Here is a 20,912-nt window from a genome sequence, read left to right as displayed (position 1 = left end):
CCTGGAATCTAATAGATTGCTTATCTGTCACTTAATCTTCTATCAGTGCTTTATTTAAGTTGAAAATAAGTCCATTTTCATTGTGTTGCAGCAAATGTAGGGCTCTTCTGAGTGCCTTTTTAAAAATAAATCTTTGCAAATTTAGAAGGAAAAATGAGAGCCTGAAAAAAAATATCTAAGCCTTTGCTCATAATAAAATTTAAATATTTTTAAAAGCATTTATCACTTTAGAAGCTCATCAACTAAAAGCATCAATGTAAGACAGTCTGAGTTTGGAAAACATACCTGGTCATGAAGGTACCTTATGGAGAATAGGTTCTGGGTGTGAGAGGCCAACCTGCTTGCAGCAAGTTGCATGTCTGGGTCTTGTAAGTCAAACACAGTGCTCGGATTTGAGGATTTCTAGTCAGCAGCCAGAATGCCCAGTTTAACATCCCTGGGGTCTGCTGGCACCTGTTCAATGGCAAAGCCAAGTATCTGATGGGTACATAGTCTTCAGTGTAGAAGTCCTTTATGTAAAGTCATCATCAGTAGTGTGATATGTGGGTCGCAACCACTTGTTCACATGTCTTCTGAATAAGAACCCAAACATCTTGCTGAGGACTGGCTGCTGGGTGCAAAGGACTTCTCTCAGCTCACAAGTAGAGTGATGCATTGTCTGCATCTGCCATAAAGAAGCATGAGATCCGCTTTGCCTTTGTGGTTGTTAAAATAGACATGCCCACATTAACTAGACATCTAGAAACTACTGCTCCCCCTTTTTAACAGGCTGGTATTATGTAACCTGGGATACCTTGAACTTGTGTAGCCCACACTGGCCTCACACTCGGCAGTTTCCCGGGAGCAAGGATTAATGATGTGTGCTACCATGCCCAGCCCTCCATGTGAGTCCTGATGTGAGTCCTCAGTCCATCTGTTACTTTTTCTGTGGTGCACTACTCCCCTGCTCTGTTAACAGAAAGCTCTCCATTAGAAAACCACTGGCTTAGGGCTGGGGAAATGGCTTAGTGGTTAAGGCATTTGTCTGCAAAGCCTAAGTACCCTGGCTTGATTCCCCAGGACCCACGTAAGCCAGATGCACAAGGGGTGCATGCATCTGGAGTTTGTTTGCAGAGGCTGTAGACCCTAGCATGCCCATTCTTTCTTTCTCTCTGCCACTTCCCACCCCCTGCCCTTTCTCTTAAATAAACAAATACAATAAAGTTATAAGCTACCATTCTGGCCTTTAAGAAAAGAAAAGAAAACCACTGTCCTGCCTTATGGGTCAAATATTGCGTTTTCCATCACAAATCTGTATGTTGAAACTTAAACTCTCAGTGTGGCTGTATTTGTATATGGGGACTATAAGGAAGGAATTAAGGTTTAAGTATTCATAAGAGTGGCTCTTGGTCGATAGGATTACTGTGTCACTAAGAAAAGATACATGACAGCTGTTTGTTCTCTTCATCCACACACTCTGAAGAAAAGACTATGTGCAGACATCACAACCTGGAAGCCAACCAACTACAAACTGTAGATTGGGTCCTCACTGGAAACAGAGTGGACACTTCTAGCCATCAGAATCATGAGAACAGGAAGTCCTGTTGTGGTGATTTGCCTTGTCTGCAAGAGTGGACAAGTGCAAAACCCTGACCTCAACCTTACATTTCTAGAGGACATTGCCTATGTAAAACCCTACCTTTTGGACATAAAGTATGATCATCACTTTCATTAAGCCATCCAAAGACATCTAATAATGTTTCACACTGAAGCAGAAGGAGAGGGGGATGGAGGATGCTTTGAGTTATCAGCGATCAAGACATAAAAAGCCAGCAAGAGCAGACAGGAGAAAGTGAGAGTCCTTAATGTCAGCAAGACTAGTTGTAATTGTTTCTGAGTCCCAACTCCCTCTCTCCTCTGGCAGTGTCCTGCTGAACTTAACACATCATCTGTAGTTAAATTTGGCTTTGTCACAATTTCCAGTGCTGTTTAACTCAGGAAGCATGACTTCTAAGACTCAGAGTATAGCTGGTGGTGGGAGAAAAAGAAAGCACATCTCATCTGCAAGGTGGTTCAGCAGTTCTGCTTGGGTTAGAGGGTGGAGATGCCCCTCACACCACGTAGCCCCAAGCTCCCGGTTCTGAGTCTTGCTGCAGATAAAAGTAAGGTCACCCCGGAGCTTGACTGTTTCCTGTAAACTCATCTAATTTGCCTCCTCCCCTTCAAGGGTTTATTTAGTTATTAGCATGTTATCTGCTTCTATTGAAAGCCAATTTTGATTAAAACCTTGAGTAAGTTCTTGCCACTGGCTTGGAATCTTGTAGAAATGTTACTATCATAGTAATGACAGTGGATTTATGTAGTTATGAACTTAGTCATTTGGTCACTTATTTGTTAACAAAATAAAACATTAGTGAGTGTCCTACTATATGTTAGTTATGGTTCAGAGCCCTAGGGACAAAGTAGAATGAATGAGTAAGAGTTGAACTCAAGGAGCATGCAGTCTGGCATGGAAAACCAACGTGCTAGGGCAATTTGATGACTACCATGCAAGCAATTTACTGAGGGAACAAAGTTAAGAAAGCCGTTCATTCTGGTTAGTGACTGTGGATGGGAAAGATCGGGGAAAAGGTAAGTCCTGAATAATTCTTGTGTATGCAAAGAACAGGGACTACCAGGAGCACAACCAGACAAAGGCCAGAGGCAGCGTGCTCAGAGGAGACAGAGGGCGTAGTGGGCAAGCCTCCAGCAGGGAATAGGGAGGAGGTCTGTGGGAAATGAGGGAATTTGGTTTGAGATTTGTAGGACTTGCTTTTGTGCTTCTCCCTTTCTTATTGCAAATTTCAATAGCATTGACTCCTCCTCCTGCCTTGAGAGTCAACAGATATCTTTAAAATAATGGCAGAAATAAATCACATAATACATGTATCTTTTTATTTGATTTTTAAGTAATAGGCCTTAATTATTTGAGTAGTTTTAGGTTTACAGAAAAAGGAGTTCAACATACAGATGCCATATACACCTTCACCTCACACCATTTTCTCTGTTAAAAATATCTTACACTAGTGCAATATATTTTGTTACAATTTATGAGTCAATATTAAAGATTTTGTACTGAGATGATAAAATTTTGCCAAAGACTTTTTGAGAAAACTGCTAGAAGGAACTTTTGACCTTGACAAATTTGGGAGGTACTAACAGTACAATGAGGAACATACCTCCGACTTTCAGTTCAGTTCAGCAACGTTGTTACCAGAGTTTTAAAGGCTGCAGTTGGGGTTCTGGCTGCTCCAACAGGCTAGGCTCAGCAACACATCCCACTATGCCAATTAGAGACAAGTAATGGTGAAAAACAGAAAGAAGAGACATATTCAAGTTGGCCAAGCTGGGAAACGAACAGATAAGGGAGACCGGTGATCTCAAACCTAGCTTAGGGGTGTTGGAGGAAGGTTAGGTTTAAGTAGAAAGCAAGAGGGATGCCTAACCAAGCAGTTGTGGTTGTGGCATGTTTCTGTCCATCCTTGATCCATTACTGTCTTGGCTGAGGCTGTCCTTCTCAGTGATTGGAGCAGTGGTTCATCTGTCAGTTACTAAGGATGCAGCCTCCCTACATGGATGCTGGTGTTGGGAGGCCCTGCACCATGAGACTGCTGTTCCTGGAAGTCGCTGTGATGTACTGAAAAGATAAAGGACTGTAACTTGTCTCTGTGCCTTTGGTAGAAGAACAGACACAACATGAAGGAAGAGATACCAGGTTTCATCCTGTGGTCCCAGGTGAGGGGCCAGCACTTGTCAGCAAGTGCATCTTCTGGGTGTCTGTCTCGACAGGAATCAGCATATGAATGCAACCCTACCAGCAAACACGAGACATAATTTCTTCCGTAAACATAAGTTACAAACGAGGGAGCATACAGTTATATTGACCAGATGTTCCTGTGTGAAGGAATTTTCCAATACTTAGGCCAACTATAGGGGCTGTGTAGTCCTCAGAGTACACATTTCTTTTTGCTATCAACTGTTTAAATGATTTGGGTTAGAATAGTTTCTTGGAATATTCATCAAAAATGTGTTCTGGGGGCTGGAGAGATGGCTTAGTGGTTAGGCGCTTGCCTGTGAAGCCTAAGGACCCCAGTTCGAGGCTCAGTTCCTCAGGGCCCACGTTAGCCAGATGCACAAGGGGGTGCATGCGTCTGGAGTTCTTTTGCAGAGGCTGGAAGCCCTGGCGCGCCCATTTTCTCTCTCCCTCTATCTGTCTTTCTCTCTGTGTGTGTCGCTGTCAAATAAATAAATAAATAATGAACAAAAAATATTAACAAAAAAACAAAAAAAATGTGTTCTGGTTTTCTTAATTTTGGGTAGCAGACAGCTTGCTAATAGTGGACACTGTGGTATGGAATTGGGGATGTAGCAAGTCTCCCTGGACTCATGCAGAGTGGGTTTTTCTGTTTCTATAAACTGGTTCTAACGGTTGTGAAATAAGGAAATTGTTGGGACTTGGTAGCTTTTTAGTGTTTTTCCGCCTTCTAGCAGCAAAGAGGGGTGAGTAGTATTTCACTGAGCTTTGGTAGCTTGGCATAGATGAGAGTAGAGCCAGCTCCAGCTCCCTCAGCAAGGACTGAGCACTGAGGGGTAGCAACAACCAAATAGCATCAGCAGCTTCTTAAAGGAAGAAGGATTTTGAGGTGCAGATTTCTGGTATTTCCAATGAGGTAAAATGAGGGGGAGGGAGCCTCTGGCTGGGAATATTTACTCTTCCATGAACAGTACGAACCCTGATATCATTGTGGCCATGGTGCTTGCCATGATTATTAATCTCAAGGTTGCTCAACCACCTACTGGAAGTGAGGTTTTGTAGGGGATTGAGTGTAGGCTTTGGTTCACAAGAGCCCTTCCTAATGACACCAGTTTGAAGTCAAGATGAAAGACTGTCTAGGCATCTCACCCAGGAGCTGCACTGTAATAGAATTGTTTTAGCTGGGAGAGATGCGATGCTAGAAGGGGAAAAATCATAGAAACAAAAAATACATTGTTAGCAATTTGGGTGGTGAATCACACTATTTTTCTGGAAATGGGACATTCTAGCTTTACAAAACTGAAATGAAGTCAGCTTGGTCCAGCTGTCTGAAGCATCAGGAACAACTGCAGCTGGCTAATCTCTAATTATAGAATCTCTACTACTGGTGACGTTTGTGGCTGAACTTGTGATTTGACTTCTGTGATCCTGCTTAGGGGAAAACTGGGACTTTTAATGTTTTTTCCTCTTTGTATAATAAGTTAAAGAAATTCAAATTAATTCTTGGAATAAATATAATTAAGAAGTGCAGATGGTATTTTTGTTTCTTTTGCTGACCAGAACACTCCCTAACTGTGACTTTGGGTGAAGTGATTAAAGGCCTGTTTCCATGGAACTCAGTCCTGAGGTATTTGGGAGGCCAAGGTCAGCATCAGCAATTTTGAGTTTCAGAGGAAGTTTACTTCTCTAGTGGCTTCTATTTGAAGAGATTTCAGATGGAATGACCACATTGCAGCCTCCTGTGATCTTCATTGATCTCTGGCTTTTCTCTTCACTCTCCTCTGTTTCTGCTCTCAGACTAATTTAAAGTGACTGCTTGACTTGCACCTTGGTGAGAGCACTCTTGCAGATGGCTGATTTCCTTTGTCCTCACATGGTGGAGAGTCTGATCTATCTTTCTAGTGTCTCCTTGCAGGAACCCGTACATTAGTCACGAGGCTCCACTCCCAGAGCCGCATTTAAATCTAACAGCCTGCAGAGGCCCAGCTCTAAATTACCTTTACACCAAGGGTGGAGGGCCTTCACATATGAACTGAATTGTGGGAACGGGTACAATATGCAGTCCCTGTCAGGAAAATCTGGGCATGCTTGTACAGTCCTTCACTTGTCATTTTTTTGTTTATTTTTATTTATTTATTTGAGAGTGACACAGAGACAAAGAGAGAGGCAGAGGAGAGAGAGAGAGAGAGAGAGGAGAGTGGGTGTGCCAGGGCTTCTAGCTACTGCAAACGAACTCCAGATGCATGCACCCTTTTGTGCATCTGGCTAACATGGTACCTGAGGAATCGAGCCTTGAACCAGGGTCTTTAGGCTTCACAGGCAAGCGCTTAACCACTAAGCCATCTCTCCAGCCCTCCACTTATCATTTTAAAAGGAGAGAGATGACAGATTTGGCTAAAGGAATCTCAATTCAAGTAGGTCATTTAGTCATGATGTTTCTGTGTTTGGTATTATACCGTCACAACTAATGTTGAGAGTATTGTGCAAACACTTAAAAGTTCATGAAGCAAACGAGCAGTATATTCTCTTTGGATTAGTTAATAACTTGGGCTCAAACTGAGGTTTTCAATTTGTTTTGAAGATTTTAATTACAAAAAAGCCAGAAATTTTATGTAATTAGTAATCTCCAGTCACTAAATATCTTTGCAACATATCATCTAGCATAGCAATGTGTAATACAACTTATACTTTCTTAAAATAGCCAATTCTTGAATGCACTTGATTCTTTAACTCCAAAGCCAGTTTGCTATTGAAAAATCATCAATTTTAACTCAGAAAGTATGTCTTTCCCCCCACCTCCACTGGCAAACAAAACCTAAGGCAAAATTTAAAATGCTAAAACTTTATTTGGTGAAATCAGCCTGAGGTACATGGGTTGAGCCATACTACAGGAGACACTTTAGTGTTTCCCACTGTGCCCCATGAACTGCAAAGACAAAAGCTTGCTCACTTAGCAAGAAGTCACTCCTGAAGTGTTAGAAGGACATACTCCTTAATGTAGCCCATGGAAGCAGGCAAGGAAGGCAGGTGTACCTGGCTGCCTCCCTCCAGTCTCAGTGGGCCAAACTCTTCACTCCCTATATTGGCCCATTGGTAGCTTAGGAAGTGGTTTGTCCTTTATGCTGAAGTACAGGAATGACTGGACATAAGAAGTATGGGGGCCAAAGAAGTCTGAAAACTTAACTCACAACCTCCATTCTGAAGGCCCCAATGAAGGCAGCAACAATTGTATGATCCAGAAAGCAAATATGCAAGTCTGATACAAAATTCCATGTAGCAGACAAGGTTCGGTTCCATATAAAGTTTGCAGCATTGGAGAAATTTAGAGGAAACCTAAGAGATATGCAAATGAGTATTATATAGGAAAACCACATCTATTCAGAAAATAATTGTGGGAAGAAGGTTATGATAGTCATGGTACACCAGAGAAATAGAACCAATGGATACATTAGGTATGGTTTGCACAGCCATGCAGACTGGTAAGTATAAAGCCTGCAGGGAGGGTCACACAGTACCCACAAAGAGCTGTTTCAGGTTAAAGGCTGTTAAGCAGGAAAAGATGACATTGCAGATGAATATAAAGACAGTCTACTGGGGAATTCTTTTATGTGCTAGAGAGTTGTTCTTTTATTTTACTCAGACATAGCAGTTATGGGGGAAATACTGCTTTTTATTTTATTTATTTATTTATTTATTATTGTTTTTTTGGTTTTACGAGGTAGGGTCTCACTCTAGCCCAGGATGACCTGGAATTCACTATGGAATCTAAGAGTGGCCTTGAACTCACAGCGATCCTCCTATCTCTGCCTCCCAAGTGCTGGGATTAAAGGTGTGTGCCACCATGCCCGGCGGAAATACTGCTTTTTAAATTGATTTGGATATTAATCTCATCTAATGTCAGACTACCAATTTTGCCATTAATATTATCCAAATATATCTTCATAAGATCATTCATTTTCAGTCAGGTTGACACATAACATTAAATATCACAGAGGTCTACCTGTCTTCCTAAGAATTCCATGTGAGAGAGTAGGAAGGTTTGATGATAGTTCATCTCTGGTTGTCCAAGTGATAGGATTTAGAGTTACCATGGACACAAATCTCTGGGAATGTATGAGTGATTTTCTAAATTAGATTAGTGTGGATGGCACCATTCCATGGACTGGGGTCTGGAACTAAATAAAAAGGAGAAAATGAGCTGAGCACCAGTACACATCCTTTCCTACTTCCCAACTTCCAAAGCAATGTGACCAGCCAGCCTCCTGCTCCTTCTGCTATACCTTTCCTGCCATACTGGAAAGTGTCCCCTGAAACTTTAACATGCAGTAAACCCATTCCTTCCTTAAGCTGCTTTCTCTAGCCTGCAGCAAGGAGAAAAGGAACTGATATAGATATTGCAACCAAGAAGATTTGGGTTCAAGCCCAAGCCTCTGCCAGTTTGTGTCTTTGGGTCTTGATTTTCTCATCTATAAAACATGAAAGGTTAGATATGCAAGGACTTTTCAGGGCTAAAATTCACTACTTATATATTTCTTAGAACTTGAAGTTTATTTAAGTCTATAATAAGATGGATTGAGGATGCCATCTATGCGGACAACCTGCAGGCTTGTTTCAGTGAATGGCGGAGGCTGAGGGAAAGGTTAGTGAGGCTGGGATAGCCATGCTTTCTGCTCGTGTGTGCTTCTCCCCTTCCATTCCATGGGGACATTATCTGAGGCTCTCAGTTCAGGTTCCTGTTCTCATTTCTCATGAATAGTAACACAGAACATAGGGTCTATATTTCAGTGTTGGTTTAATTCTTACAATTTTAAATGTCATATCTATAAATAGCTGCCTAGATCAAAGCAAAATGAAGATTTCAGAGAATGTGGGAAGGTGGATTTGGAGCAGCCAGCTGTTAGGCCATTGAGAATCATGGAATTTGCCCACCCCACTCGCCTGCACAGCACTGCCATGGCCACTGGTCATGGTCTCTGTGATGGTTTTAGTACTTTCTCTTCTCATTCCAGTGCCTTTCTGTCCCAAAACACCTCTGTGTGACAGTGGATATGTTAACAGAGAATCCAGCCATAAATGTGCTCACCCCTGCCAGTATACTCATAGAGAATGCATCTTCTCCATCTTTTATCAGGCCTGAAAGGAAGCACTGATTATAATTATATTACAATATAAAATACGCACATGTGCATGTAATGTACCAAGTTGGCTTTTGCTACTCCAGTGTGAGATTGCATGAGATGGAAAAACTGAGTCATATTTTATATGAATTTGTAAGTTTTAGAAATGGTAAATATTTTGTTATCAATATGCAAAAAAAACCTCCTTTGACTTTTCTTTTTCTGAAATATACTTCCTGAAGCAGTTTAATCCTTAATCGGTTTGTCATCATCCTGTGGGGGCTCAAAGCACATTTTCCCATCTGAGTATTAACCAGACTTAACCCTTCTTAGCCTCGAGATCAGTCAGGATGAAGAACATTCAGGGTGGTATTGCCATACACAGGCCACATTCTGTAGGTGGTACTGGCTTTTCTCTCCTTTGCTCACGAGTTCCTGATTAAAATGACAACATGTGTCTGGTGGCCATATTTCATACTAAGAACAGAAAAGACACATTGGAATGAGACAGGATAGAAAGAGAGGAGAAGAACAAGAAGATGGAGGAGTTCATAAAGGAAGAGGACAGCAGATACTCAGTGAGGAGAACAAATGAGGAATGTCAGAAGCATCCAGGTGTCTTTCTAGGTCCTTGTCACCTTTATCTAGAGGATGTAACACAAAGTGGTGTATTATTGGTCCAGCTTGGCCCCAGCTTGCAGATACTTCATTCTATATAGTGTAAACGTTATTTCAAACTAAATACTTTATATTTAAAGCCTCTATTTCTAGTTTGCCTTTTCTAGTTTGCTAATCTAGTTAGCATAATCTCTATCCATCTTTCATCCACAACTCCACATAGCCACAGTGGACTGACCCTGAGAAATAGGTGTCCCCTTTCTATGCAGCATGACCTGTCAGTGGCAGTCACTATTACTCCCTAGTAGCTTCCTTTTCTTGGGTATCAGTCACTTATATATGCCTGCCACTGTGGGATTTTGACAGGAGCTTCTCCTATGGTTTACTGGCCCACAAGTACTTATTTTGTCAAGTTTACTTACCACAGCACCACAGCATTGGTGCCAATAGCTAATTGCAATTAATGAATGAAGATATTTCTGGAAACAATGTCTGAAAGGCCTGGCAAGATCACAAATATTTAAAAGACAGAAAGCATGTTGACCAACTATTGAGGAATGTCTGTTCTGTCCTCCTACTTTGCAACTACATCTTCAAAATTTTTTTTTAAAAAGTGAAGACTATCCAATAAATTATAGTATCAGCAGAGTTAAATCTAGTGTAAGGCTGATGATGACTGAATATACTTTGCTTATATATGGTTATTTTGTTTTGCATGGGCTAGTGATGTCTATATAAGGGATAAAATGTCAGTGTATGGGATTCCGGTTTTCAGAGCCCTCCTCTCATGAGGAGTTGGTGTTTTTCTGTTTCTGCTTATACTTTGAACAAATTCTTGCTTTGCTTGAAAAAATGACTTACATAATTTATGAAGTACTTTTTATTTATCCCATAAAGTTTATTTGTTTCTGTTAGCCAAAGGAATAATTATGTTGCCACAGACAAGATTTTCAAATTACTTGTGGTCTCCTTCAGAAATGCCAATTCTTGTGAGTTATCATAGTTTTTGGATAGTTCGTTTTTATTTTTTAATATTTATTTATTTATTTATTTATTTATTTATTTATTCTTGTTTATTTTTGAGGTAGGGTCTCAATTGAGCCCAGGTTGACCTGGAACTCATTGTATAACCCCAGGCTGTTGTTCTTGAATTTGGGGATCCTCCTATCTCAGCCTCCCATATGCTGGGATTTACTAATTTCACTTTAGAGAAACTTTATCCTCAATAGAAACATTTCCATCAAAAAAATCTTCGAACAATATTTTGTTTTGTTTTTGTTTTTTGAGGTGGGATTTCACTTTAGTCCAGGCTGACCTGGAATTCACTCTGTATTCTCAGGATGGTCTTGAACTCATGGTGATCCTCCTACCTCTGCCTCCCAAGTGCTGTGATCAAACACATGCGCCACCATGCCTGGCTTAGAGCAATATTTTGATTCCAAAGTAAACATAAATTTTCTGTCATTGGTCATGAACTTATGTATTGTGTTCAAGCTCTCATAGGACTGCCATGGTACAATAATATAAATACCTTAATTTCATTCTAAAAGTTTATAGCACCTACTCTTGATTTTTTACTGTATCTTTTAAAAAAATATTTTGTTTATTTGAGAGAGGGAGAGAGAAAGAAGGAGAGAGAGAGAAAGAGAGAAAATGGCCTTCAGCCACTGCAAACTCACTCCAGACGCATGTGCCATCTGGTACAACTGGCTTTCATGGGTCCTGGGGAATTGAACTTAGGTCCTAGGTCATTTGCAGGCATGTGCCTTAACCATTAAACCATCTCTCCAGCCTGATTTTTTTTTTTTTGAGGTAGGGTCTCACTCTGGTCCAGGCTGACCTGGAATTAACTCTGTAGTCTCAGGGTGGCCTTGAACTCATGGCGATCCTCCTACCTCTGCCTCCCGAGTGCTGGGATTAAAGGCGTGCGCCACCACGCCCTGCTTTTTTTTTTTTTCTTTTTTATTTATTTATTTATTTTTTTTTCCCAGCCTGATTTTCACTGTATCTTTTGTTGAATGCATGAGTGAATATAAAGAATTGTTAATTCCAGGTCAGCTTGGACTAGAGTGAGACCCTACCTCAAAAAACCAATAATAAGAAAAAAAAAGACTTGTCTTACCTTGCATAAGTTCTCTCTTTGGGCACGTGTGTGTGTGTGTGTGTGTGTGTGTGTGTGTGTGCACATGCATGCATGTGTGTTTCAACCATGTGAACTGACTTACAAAAATAGGAGACCTGTAACCTAATACACATTTGTGAATTGTGGTGCAGTGTAAAATGTTCTTTGGCTGCCTATACTCTTCTCATTTGTGAATGCCTCTAGCACCCCAGACTGGAATAAAGACAGTCAAAATGATATTCAGCCCTCCTGGGAAATCATTATTGCGAGCGTGTACTGCACCTATGCTCTTAGAGAGGAAAGTCTGACAAGCTACCTGATTTGTTTTTTCTCTTACTCAAGCTGTTCTGTCACTCAGATCTTCCCAGCACTCCAGAGCAGAGCCTGTGGAGAAACAACCAAGCATTTCGATACAGTGGCCTTTCTTACAAAAAATATGAGCCAAGCCAAGTGGAGGAGTATGCCCTGATACTGAGTCAGTCTTGAACACAGAAATTATGGCTCTCAAATGGTGTGGAGGCCAGGTCCTAAAAGCCAGCATCGCTATGGACATGGACCAGAAACCTAGTTTTGAGACATTAGTTGTCAAATTCAAACTCCTGAAGCATGGCTGTAATCATTCCAGGATACTGCTAAAAATATTCATGATTAACAGTCTGCAGTTGAGTGTTGCATTGTGCACCCTGGAAGGTGGGACCCCAGCATGACCTGCTGTCTTTCCCTCCTGCTGTCTGACTTGAGTTTCCTCAGAGCAGACGTTACAGCTGAAACATGTGTGATCCAAGATGACAGGCCCTGCATGTGCATTCTCTCTTCCTGTGTTATATGCTTAGATTCTAAAACAGCTATGAAATTCATTCCTTCAAGATTCCCTCCCAGGTGCGTTTCCCATGCTTTCCCATGCTTTTCTCCGAATCCCAGAGATGACATTTTTTATTTGCATATGCTTCTCCCTGCCCTGTATTTAAAACATGCGTGCTCCTTTAATATTTGTAGCCTGAATATACCTATATTTTTACTAAAGCCCTAAAGGGGCAGATGTCAAAATCCATGTTGTCAAAAGTTTGTGCTTTCTTTAAAGCAGTTTCTTCCCCTTTGGTAGAATGGCTTCATTTACTAACAGGGAGCTGACTTCACCCGGCACACTCCCCACAAAGCCCACATTGACCTGGTACTTGCTGGTTCTCTCTGCTCCTGGTATCTGGCTTACACTGGCTGTTCTCCTAATAAGGCAATGGTTTCTGTTGGAGCTTTCTGCGATTCTGATCAGTCTCTGGCATTTTTATGTCAGAATGTAAGAGTGAATTTCTAGCATGAGAATTATTTCTTTGGCTTTCCTGATAAAGCTAAGAATAGAAGTGGGCGGGGGGAGCAAGTTTATGAGAACTCTGATTATGACAGGTTTTATGTAATTGCAGAGTTGGTATAGAAGCTAGATACCATTGGTGACTTAAGAAAAAATTTAGAATACTCCAGCAAATAACAACAAAACTGTGAGTAGGGGCTGGTGACACCAGAATCCAAAACCTTGTCATCTACAAAATTGGTGTGCACATAAACCAGACTTTACTCTTCAGCTGTGTTGCCAATATGACTTCATATTCCAGTGCCTTCATCAACCTAATCTCATCATACCAAGGTAGTCTTGTCCAGGAAGATGAGTGTTGCAAATGAGTTATTGTTTCCTAAATTTCCCATTAAACTCACTAACTGAACATCAAAACTCTTCAACTCCTCAACACTCCACTCCACTCCACCACTTATGCCCTAGGACTCTTTGACACTTTACCACAAAGTCTTATGGGGTAGTGCTGAAAGGTGATATGTGATTGTGTCCTGATTCCAACTGCATTCTAGTCACTGCATTTCCATTGAGAGGTTTACATTAAAACAGATAAAATGCCCCATAAATGTCTCAGTTATGCCATCTTCTCTGGCAAGATGGTACCCTCCTTTCAGGAAAGAATCGGATGATGTTCAGGGAGCTAGTGTTCAGACAAAGAATGGATGATGCTGGGAATTGGTGAAGGTGGATGACAGGTGTATATGGGGTCCCTCATACTAGTCTCTTGACATTTGTATATGTTGGAAAAAATTTGTTTTGTTTTAAAGAAAAGGCTAACCAGGTGTGGTGGCACATGCATCCTGTTCCTAGCACGTGGGAAGTGAAGGCAGGAGGACAGTAGTTCAAGGCCATTCTTGGCTGAATAATAAGTTTGTGGACAGCCTGGGCTACAAGATTCTCTACCTCAAAACAACAAAGAACAACAGTCTAAACGCCCTTGATTTAAAACTTCACTGGGCTGGAGGCCAAGGAAGGGAGCTGATTAATGGTGGTGAGAGCTGAAGACAATGTGATAAGAGACTGGAAAAGATGCATTGTATCAGCTTTCTCTGGTTCTCTGGTTCCCCTCCCTTGAGGATGTATGAACGTGCAACTGTCAACTTAATTATTGACTATACAGAGCACTAACAGGCCTCCTGGCTCACTCAAGAATGCCACAAGCGCTGATGCCTTTAATCCCCGCACCCAGGAGGCAGAGGTAGGAGGATTGCCATGAGTTCGAGGCCAACCTGAGACTACATAGTGAATTCCAGGTCAGCCTGAGCCAGAGTGAGACCCTACCTTGGAAAAAAAATAAACAACCAAAAAAGAGAATGGCACAAGCAGAGAAGGTATAGCCCATTCTCTTAAGCATGTAATCCATGAGGAGCAGTGTCCATTTTACAACCTGGAGAGTGTGGAGTGAATTGCTTCTTCTTGAGCATTTTTCACAAGGGCAAGAAGAAAGTGGATGGGGAAGACATGAAGCAATGGGATCCCCAGGTGATGATACAGCACAGGAGTTAGGCAGCTCAAAGCATCTATGGCTGAATTAGAAATCCACGTATTCCTGTCTCCTCTGAATGCCCATGCTTCCTTTGCCAGGCACTTCCGTCCAAGCTGTTGGCTCTTTAAATGTCTTTAGTTTTCTCCCTCTGAGCCTTGTTACTTATCTGAGCAGTTTGCAAGTCCAAAACTGCTAGACCTTCAGTGATCATCAAAATAACTTTACGAATGTTGGTTTCATAGATAGCTAGGAGAGCCCACAAGACACAATTTATCACTCTTCAGTGGAAAACAGAAGCAAAAAACACTGAAATAGTCCCGTTCTATTTCCAAATATAGAATACAATTTTCTGATTTGGTTTTTGAGGCTTCCTAGAGGCCTACTAGTAGAAACCACAAGCTCACAGTCTGAAGAGTGACCAGTTGCTGTTTGGTAGAGTTATACTGCTATTAATTAAACTTGGCTAGTTTCATTTAGTCATTTATTATATTACTATGATTACCTGGATATTAACTTCAAAGTCCCACTCATATATAGCTTTCTTCTCTTGTTTCTCCCTGATTTTATTTTCTCTCTCTTCCCTTTTAAAAAATTATTTGCAGAGGAAAAGAGAGAGAGAGAGAGAGAGCGAGCACATGGGTGCACCAGGCCTCTTGCCATGCACAAGAGCTCCAGATGCATGTCATTTTGTGCACCTGGTTTTACATGAGTACTGGGGAATTGAACCTAAGCTTGCAGGCTTTATAAGCAAGCAATTTAACCACTGAACAATCTCCTCAGCCCCTATCTTCCCTTTCAAAAGTGAGCAATGCAACTTTATTTTTACACTTCTCCAATAATCACAGAAGTTTTCAAGCTGATAAAACTATAAAACACTACTAAGTCTTGCTGTCTCATATCCTATTACACTGGACTCCAGAAAAGCTTGGTCACAGTGGGAGTTACTTTCTTGCTGGTGTGACAAAATAGCTGACCGAAGCAATTTAGGAGGACAGGTTCATTTTGACTCATGGTTTCTGAGACACTTCTACCCATCCTGGAGAAGGTATGGCTGTGCGAGTGGCTCCATCTTTGCTAGCATAAAAATGTTGGGCTGGAGAGATGGCTTAGCGGTTAAGCGCTTGCCTGTGAAGCCTAAGGACCCCGGTTTGAGGCTCGGTTCCCCAGGTCCCACGTTAGCCAGATGCACAAGGGGGCGCACGTGTCTGGAGTTCGTTTGCAGAGGCTGGAAGCCCTGGCACGCCCATTCTCTCTCTCTTCCTCTATCTGTCTTTCTCTCTGTGTCTGTCGCTCTCAAATAAATAAATAAATAAAATTTTAAAAAAATTTTAAAAAAATGTGGCAGAGGATCTGCATATAAAGGCAGAAAGGAAGAAGCAGAGAAATCCAGACCAGATCCAAAGACCTCCTTCCACCAGCCAGACCCTACCTAGTAAAGGTTCCACAGACTTGAAAATAGTGTGACAAGCTGGGGACCATGAGGTCAAACACATGAGCCAACATGTTCAGCATGACATTTCACATTCAAACCATAAAATTTTGTCTCTGTATCCCAAATGCTCATTGCTATCTCACAAGGTAAACTACATTCAGTCCAATTATAATAGCCATGCCATGGGATGAATGTTATGCTGCCTTAAAATTTTCTCTGCTAAGATAATTAGTCCATTATTTTGACTTCAGCCTCTCTCAAAATTTCAGCACACAGTCAAAATATAGCCAAGTCTTTGCCAGACTCTAATGTGAATGGCCTTTCAGCCAGCTAACAAAAGTTATATGAAACCTCATGAACCCAACCTTTTATATATCTGTATTTTTAGTGATGTTCTGGTCTTCCTCACTTTCATGAGAATTAAGCTTTGCTTACAGTGTTCTAAGGCTTCTCTAGACTTCATCCCCAAATTCTTCCACATTTTTCTATTAAACCAGCTTGAAGGTATAAGAACCTCAGGGTCAGGTTTATCACAGCAGTGCCCCACTTCTTATTACCAGTGCTTTGTGTTACTTACCTTTCTTACCACAGTGACAAAATGTCTAACAAGTGAGTTAAAGGGGAAACATTTATTTTGGCTCCAAGTTCAGGGAATTTTATTCCATCTTAGTGGGGGAGGCCTAACAGAACATCTCCTTTGAAGACACGGGGAGCATGTAACCGAGGACAGCTGTTTCCATGGGAGTGATCCAGGAAGTAAAGGCAGGACAAACCTATACTTATAGTATAAACTTAACCTTATAACCTTATAAACTTAACCTTCAAAGACACCCCCCAGCTATGGTCACCTCCTAATGGTTCTGAAGCCTTCAATATAGTGCCTAAGCCTGATAGATACAGACCACACCATCACCACTGAAGGCTGAGGGTATGAATGGTAAGACTGAGGCAGCTTCCAGGCCCTCAAAATCTCTGTGTTGTGTACCTTTTCGTTTTCAGCCTCAGTGGTTAGGTGATAAGCATTTAGATGGTGGTTCTAGATGTTTACTGTGTGTGTGTGTATGAGGTGTGGTGTGGTACGTGGTGTATGCACATGTATGTGCCCTTGCAGCACCTCATACACTCATTTGTGGTAGACAATGCTCACCTGCCTGTGGTGGTTAAAGCTGAACATGAGGTGTCAGGTGTCCTGCTCCACCTCTTCCACCTGTGCTGATTTAAGCTAGAGTCCGTTATTGATACAGGGGCGTGTGTGTGTGTGTCTAGTAACTTCCAGTCTCTGTTTCCCTTTGAGGAGAGACTAGAGTTACAGGCATACTTGGTCATGTCCAGCTGTTTATGTGGGATCTAAAAATTCAGGCCCCCTCAGAGCCTCATGCTTGTGCAAGAAGTGCACTTAACCACTGAACCATCTTTCCAGCTCTAGATATTCTGTTTTAACTCAAGACATTGACAATATCTGATCAGATTTGTGGCTAGAATTCCTTTTCCCCTGGCTCCACAACTTGGCATTTACTATTTGGTCAAAAGTCACAACATTGCATAGGAATTTTTAATGATTTTTTAAAGGATGAGTAAGAAATTTGTTGGTTTCTGTGTAAAATCATGACTAGTGACAAAATAATGAATAGAGATGTAAGATGAATCCTTCCCTGAGAGGCTCATACCAAATATAGAAATTTAGCCATCCCAGTGCTCCAGGGCCTGAGGGAATGCTGCTGTCTGCAGAGATCTATAAACCACCTACAGATGATGAGCAGGCCATAAGCTCCACAGAGACAGAGCAAGTCATTATCTCAAGGAGGCAATGGGGGGCGGGAGTTTTATTTCATTCTAGAATGTGCTTATTAATTAGAAATAGTTGTGGAGAAAGATATTATGATTTTTGAGCTACAAATATATCGGTTGTATTCAATGTTGGTAAACAGAATTCCTGTCCCAATTTTACCTAGATATGACACCCAGCTGTTTTTACAGGATAATTGGTAGCTGATATGTTTTTCTAAGTCTTGCTCAAACAATTTTGAAGCCCTCAGGGGAAAAGGCTAGAAGAAAAAGAAGAGAAGAAAGGGCATGATTATGTTTTGTTATTGCTATCAGACAGAACAAACTTCAGCATTGTTTCATATATGGATTTTATCCAGCTTTCCTTAGCTAGCTAACACTGGCTTTCTTAGAAACAGTGTGAGAGGTGAGGTCTCCATCTTTTGTCTTTTCCAAGCTGCTCATAATGGCTGGTGTCTGGAGTATGGAACCTCCCATCAGTTGCCAGGCTCACAAGGAGTTCCCAGCAGAAGATGTCAATGAACCATCTCCATTGAAGAACAAACACATTTAGGCATACATGTGCACATGCAGAGAAAAGTTTGTACCAGCTCTAATTTATTATTTATAAATTGAATTATTTATACCTGTCAATATTTGACAAAGGATTTACAAGTTGATACATACCTTACAGTTTCTCCTCTATGTCTGGCTATTGAAATAAGATTTCCAATGGCTGTTGCTAATTTTTGTGTCTCCTCTTCTATCTGTCTGCCCAAACATTCTTACAGGTATGTGTTGGTATTCCATAAAGATAGATTCACTGAAATGAGAAGTATAACTGTTTGCTATCATGTCCCAAAGGACAAAGAAGGAAGCAGTTAATCCTGGACATAATACTGCAAATATCTGTGGCAGATAAAGGTTGTAATACATTTTTTGACTCTTCTGCCAGTAGGAAGCAGGGTGTTTCTCCTGCTCCTGAATCTGAGCTGCTTTGTATACGCTTTGAGCAAGAGAGTGTGTTGGACAGGATGCTTTGTCCGTTCTTTAACTCCATGGGCAAGTTCTTCCTTGCTCTCTTGGAAGTCAGTGAGTAACAAGACAAATTTCCCTAAACTCAGTATGTTTTGAGAAGTTCAAGTCCTGAATAATGAAGTCACACATGAGACAGGAGGATAAGGAGCATGAGCTGGTCACCATGTCCGTGAAGAAGCCATTTTGGGATATGACCCTCTAGTCACAGCTGCCCCAGCCAATACCATGTGCACACCCCAGCAGAACACTCCTGGAATTCCTGACTCTCAAAACCATGAGCAAAATAAAGTGGTTGTTTTAAGCCATTAAGGCCATAGAGAATGGGAATAATATCCGTGGCTTGAGAAGTTTTTTGTTTTGTTTTGGTTTTAAGAGGTAGGGTTTTGCTCTAGTCTAGGCTGACCTGGAATTCACTCTGAATTCTCAGGGTGACCTTGAACTCAAGACGATTCTCCTACCTCTGCCTCCTGATTGCTGGGATTATAGGCATGCACCACCACACCCAGTTGAGAATTTTAAATGTATTAAACTTATTGATATTTTAAAATGGATTATTATGCTGAAAGTAAAGGTATTTATGTACAGTAGAAATGTGGGAAGACTTACCTGGACTAGAGAACAGGGAGTTTGTGTAAAGAAAGATTAAAATAGGAGAGTAGCTAATGCACCTGTGGGAGGAGAAGGACAGACAGAAACTTCTTTCGGTGGGTGTAGGAGGGATGAGGAAATAGTACCCTTTCTCCTCTGTAGGCCAGTGGAGGTGGTGCTGAGTGCAGCCCACATATTTTGCTTGCTCTGTGTGCTGGTCTAGAGCTCCAGTTCTACCATTTTCCTGGGAGGAATATGATGCTATGGGGATGGAAATGCCATACCTACCTTGCCAGGATTTATGCATTCATGCTACCAACAGTGAACCCTGGGGTCCCTACTTTTCTCTTTCTCATCTTAGCAGCAACTTAAATACCAAATTTTCAGCTCCTTTTTTTCATTTCCTCTCTTTTACTGTATCACATCTAAAGAAAATAAGTCAAATAGTATAAATTTTATATATTAAATAATTCACCTAATTTATATAAATCAGAAAACATGAACATTAGAAAGGACTGTATCACATTATGGGAATCTGGGAAGGATGAATGTAACTTGTGCTAAAATGTATATTAACAAAGATCTGAAAAGTCAGATTAATGAATATGAACTATCAGATTTAAAAAAAATTCTCAAATAGAGACAGAGAAAAGAGACAAAGAGTGAGAGAGAATGGACATGCCAGGGCCTCCAGCCACTGCAAATGAACTCCAGATGAATGTGCCATTTTGTGCATTTGGCTCTACCTGGGTACTGGGGAATCAAATCTGGGTCCTAAAGCTTAACAAATAAACCATCTTTCCAGCCCTGTTTTTATTGTTTTAATTTTTACTTATTCATTTGAAAGCACAGAGAGATAGAAGTGAAAGAGAGAGGGAGAATGGGTACACCAGGACCTCCAGCAGATGCAAACAAACTCCAGATGCATGAACCACTTTGTGTATCTGGTTTTATGTGGGTACTGGGGGAATAGAACTTTGGGTCCTTGGGCTTTGCAGGCAAGTGCGTTAACTACTGAGCCATATTTGCAGCCCTAGCTTTCTCTTTTCTATTGTTCAGGAGCCCAACCTATGAGGACCTACCCACATTTAGGGTAAGACCTCCCATCCTAACTTGTCTAATCTAGAAAATCCCTCACAGATATGACCAGAGATTTGTTTCTGTGGAGATTCTAAAGCCTGACAAGTTTACAACCAGTGATTAAACATTTATAGACAGTATGAAACACAAATTATCTTGAAAATGAAATTAAATGTTTAGCTATTGATTTCATTACACAAATATTTATTAGGTAAATAACATGGTTGATATTATTTTTATCTTTGGGGATACAGTAGTGAATAAAACCCAGGAGACTTTGTTCCTATTAAGGGGAAGTAATCATATGCCAAATCAATGACTATATGCTAAACATAAAATGGTAACAGTCTATGAAAAAAATAATGTGGAAAAGAATGATAGGGATTCTGAGTTTGGGAGGGTGTAGGGAAGTTGTCCTCTTTTTGGGAAATGCATTTGAGCATTTTAAAGTTAGTCTTTCTAGCAAAGGAATGGCAGTGTCACAACTTCTAGGGAAGATAGTTGTCACTGGTCAGCTAGGAGACCAGTGAGGTTGGAGCAAGGAGTCACC

This window comes from Jaculus jaculus, chromosome 18 (genome assembly GCF_020740685.1).
Source record: "Jaculus jaculus isolate mJacJac1 chromosome 18, mJacJac1.mat.Y.cur, whole genome shotgun sequence".
Classification (NCBI taxonomy): Eukaryota; Metazoa; Chordata; class Mammalia; order Rodentia; family Dipodidae; genus Jaculus; species Jaculus jaculus.
This window is presented reverse-complemented; position numbering follows the sequence as displayed.